This window comes from Silurus aristotelis (assembly GCF_946808225.1).
Source record: "Silurus aristotelis genome assembly, chromosome: 9".
Classification (NCBI taxonomy): domain Eukaryota; kingdom Metazoa; phylum Chordata; class Actinopteri; order Siluriformes; family Siluridae; genus Silurus; species Silurus aristotelis.
The window spans coordinates 28,957,425-28,962,120 of NC_139582.1; positions in this window are offsets into that span (position 1 = coordinate 28,957,425).

Genomic DNA, 4,696 nt, shown 5'->3' on the forward strand with positions numbered 1-4,696 from the left:
CGTCAGCATTTTTCCGTCCTCTGATTGGTTGGTCAGAGAGAAACTGTTACAGACGAGTTCGACTGGCAAAACACTTGTAGAGCTCTGCACACATAAATACATCTGAGTTAGACTTTTTTACGCCTATGGAGGAAGAGAAATTGATTTGATCTCAGACATACGTAACCTTGCAAAGGTGTATGACGTGCAACATGAGACTGTCTTCCACAACCTCACCTTTGTAGCAGAGTTCGGCTGTTCCTTACCCAGTTTTAAGCCCCCTAGACATCTGTTTCTGATTCAGTTAATTACTGTGTTTAAAACTGTGCAAGTGCCATATATATAATGCCATAATATTATTGGTGGTTGTTATGATGTTATTAGATACATGGTTGCTAATGTATCACTAAATCGTTCTCATGATATTTGAAATATTCCAACCTTAATTCTGAAAATCAAATCAGTTATAGAGACGCCATTTCATAGCACAACAGAAAGAAAGACAGAGTAATAAAGGGGTGTTAACCGTATGTATTTCTGTTTTAATGCATCAAAAGGGGAAGAGACTGAGCTGAAACAGACTGATAATCACAATCTTTACTGCTGATGCTCACAAATACAGTACGGGTGAAGGAGGAACAAACTAAGTGAGAAAGTTATTGTTTATTAAAAGTGTAAGATTTCTTGAAAGCATTTCTTGAAAGCATTTCCAAGGAAATCTTTGCATTAAATTCAACACCTGGTGGATCTTTAAGTGACGTCTGTCTGAAGGCAGAATGGCGAGAAACATTAAAGCAGCAGCTGCAATCCTCGTGTTACTGACTGGTAAACTTCTCATATATTTCAGCTCTTTTGACTGTTTTTCTGTGCGATTATGTCGTTGCTGTATCCTTTCAGTCTGTGTGCAAGATTGATCCTTTGTATGGTGCTGTAGAGTAAACATCAGGAGTTACAGAGCAAGAAACTAAACGAATTATTGCAACTTTTACTGAAAACATGCGAATGTACAAAAAACTCATGATGTATATTAGGCATGTATTTTACACAACAATATATTAGTATCCTCCACCGTTCTTCATCTGTGTGAGTTTATTTGTACTGTTTATATTCTTCAAACCAAGAGGAAGTTTGTAAACTGTTTCAAACTGAGATCTATTTTTACATGTCATTTTCACATGATTTTGGAACAATCGCTCTGTGTGACTAAAAACAGCAGCATCAGTGGTGAAGTCTAAAGTAACACCCTTCCTGATCAGTTTATGTGTCATCGTTTTAATTTTCATATGTGTGTGTGTGTGTGTGTGTGTGTGTGTGTGTGTGTGTGTGTGTGTGTGTGTGTGTGTTCCAGGAGTTCAGGCTCAGCCCAGTGTAACTTTCCCCACTCAGAGTCTCTGTGCTCTTGCTGAATCTTCAGTAAAAATCCGCTGTACATTTACAAATCCTGATCACTCCAGTGTCACACAGAAAGAGTGGTATCGAGTCCAGAGCTCTGAAGGAGAACCACAAGACCTGAGTAAAGATCCACAATATTCAGGACGAGTTATAATCTGGACATCTGACTGTGCGCTGACAGTGACAAATGTGAGTGTGAGTGACTCTGGAGTTTATAACTTTAGATTTAAAACACAGAGCAGTGACTGGATATCAGCGCCATCTGGAGTTCATCTAACTGTTACAGGTAATAATGCACACGTAGACTTTGCAGTATAATATGATATATAACAGGTCTGTAGTATTTACAGAGTTTTTGTACATTATTGTGTGTAGATTTGCAGGTGAAGGTGGAGCCTAAACCTGAAGGACAGAAAGAAGTAAAACTGACCTGTAGTTTCACCTGCAGTCTCAGTCCATACAATTTCAACTGGTACAGGAATGGCCAAAAGTTAAAAACTACATATGATAACTTCATTGTCCTCGACTCGACTAGACTACATGATGAAGGCAGCTACTCCTGTAGGGCGTATGAGAGTGAACGTCGCTCTCCTCCAGTGTGTAAGTGTCAGAGTAAATCTGTCCAGATTCCTCCCCCTCAAGTTTACAATAAAATTGACAAAACACCTTATTTTCGAAATTAAACTCAATATCTTCTGTTTTAACTACATTTATGACCAGAACTAGATGATAATTATGGGATGCCAGGCTTCAAAAGAAGATCCTCCCACAGTTATTACCTCTCTATATGTTTCAGGTGTAATGAGTAAGGCGCGTTGGCGTGTGACTTACACTCCTGATCATGTGTGTGCTCTGAAAGGCACATCGGTTGATCTCTCCTGCTCTTATACGCACCCTGCAGAACACACAGTGAGAACATCAGTGTGGTTCATTAAACAGAAGGCTGATGATGATCCTGTAGATGTGAGAAAGGGTGAGGAGTATCAGGGCCGAGTGCAGTACACACAGAACTCTCAGAATAACTGTAGTCTGAGAATCACTAACCTGAGAGAGACAGATGCTCAAACATACAGATTCAGATTCTACACTGATGGAGGTGATTACACTGGAGAACCTGGAGTCGCTCTGTCTGTTACAGGTGATGTACAGTTATACAAGTATATATTTACTAAATAAAGTGAATAGAGAGCAAAGTAATTACTCACATACTTTCTATAATTTGCAGATCTGAAGGTTACAGTATCAGACTGGACTGATCAGTACATGGAGCTGAGCTGTAACACCACCTGCACTCTGTCTAACAATCCCACTTACATCTGGTACAAGAACGGACAGCGGGTGAATGAGAGTAAATCTGCCTCCTGCTTTGTAGCTGCAGTGAGTGGTGAGGTCAGTTACAGCTGTGCTGTTGAAGGCCACGACAGTCTCCGATCTTCTCCAGTGTGTGAGTGTGGATTTACCTTTTTTTAAACACAGTATTTTTATATAACAAATGCTGATCCTGAACCAACACCAGCTGATTTAGTTGTTGTATTTCTATACAGATTCCCCTAAAAACACTAGAGCAGTGGTTCATCCATGTGGAGTCCTAATGGAGGGGGATTCAGTGACTCTGAGCTGTAGCAGTGATGCAAACCCTCCTGTTCACACCTACTCCTGGTTTAAGCAGATAGAATCTACAGACACACTGCTGACAACAAGCCAGAATTACAGCATCAGCAACATCACCACCAATCACAATGGACTCTATTACTGCACTGCTCACAACCAGCTGGGACGGCAAAACTCTGCACCTGTACACCTGAATGTGTTAGGTAAGTGTCATGTGTACTGTAGCTTCACCCTGAAGCTGAAAGATTATTTTCATATATCAGCATATCTCCAAGTTGTTTATACACACGTAAAGTTTTACTAGTTGTGTTTACTGAGTGAAAAGTCCATATACTGGGTGCAATGTAGTTATTAAGATTTGATGATTTAATTGCTGCAGTAAAATATATTTGTCTCTGTACCTGTAATAAAAGCTTTTCTTTTCCTCAGGTGATGAGGTGTGGAAGCTCCATGCTGCATGGGGAACTGCTGCACTCGTTCCTACTCTGCTTCTCCTTCTTCTTATTGCTGTTCTGGTCATTATGTGAGTAACTGAACTATTTTATTCTATAAATATCTGAATGAAACAAGAACAGATTGAAGAGCCGTGTTTTATGTTATTTGTGTGAATAGGAGGAAGAGAATAGCAAACAGAGACACTGACTTTCAGGTACTGAGAGACCGTTGTAATTTATGTCTTTATCTTCATCAAACTCTAGATCCTATAAAGTAAATAAAATAAGATTGGAAAATTTTGTTTCTTTTTCTCAGAGGGCTCCGGCACCTGAAGGCGACACGTACACAACACTGCAGCTCACGACGATGTCTCCAGATTATGATACTCTGCAAGTATGTACACAGTCTTTGTTTGTTTGTGTGTGTGTGTGTGTGTGTGTGTGTGTGTGTGTGTGTGTGTGTGTGTGTGTGTGTGTGTGTGTGTGTGTGTTAGCAACACACATACTACATTCTTCATTCTGTAATCTTTTCCATTTAGAATATTAAGAGCTCTGTCAAGAGCCAACACTGAACCCTGCAGCCACGTCCTTAATTAAGACACCCTGACGGTAAGTGTACCTGCTTCACCAGACTGAGTATGAGTTTATATATCAAGTGTCAGGATTCAGGGGGTTTTGTATTTGTAGTTATTTCCTTTTACCACCAGATGTCGCCTTTGCCCTTTCCAAATGCTCAATTGTCTCCACCTGTTCCCAATCTCCCACAGTCTATTTAAGGTCCTTCTTTGTGGTAGTTTTTCACTTGCTTCTTAATGTTGTATGGTCTACTGATAGTGTTTTGTTTCCCGTGTCCCCAGCATTGTTTCAAGTTGCCTCTTTTAAAGTTTTTAATATATTTTGCTTTTCTCTGCTTTTTTCTAGAAAAAGTCATTGGGACAACTCTTCTTGAGTTCTTTAAGAAGATTTTCAGTTTAATATTTTATTTCTTGTCTTCTTTGTTTATTCTTGTTTTTTACTTTATAATAAATACATTATGAAACCTTCCACCTTTTCATTGAGTCTATCTCTGATTAGGTTCATATGCCCCTCTGTGCCACATCTTATAGATGGTTTGACTATGAAGCCATTGTCCCTGGTTCAAGTCCTAACCGTCTCATAAAGGAAATTAAATCAAACAAAAGAGTATATGTTCCTTATTTTAATTGTAATACAAGCATGAATTTTAAGTATATAAATTGTCAGTAGATGCAAAAACACATTGTTCAGAAATTATTTTATTC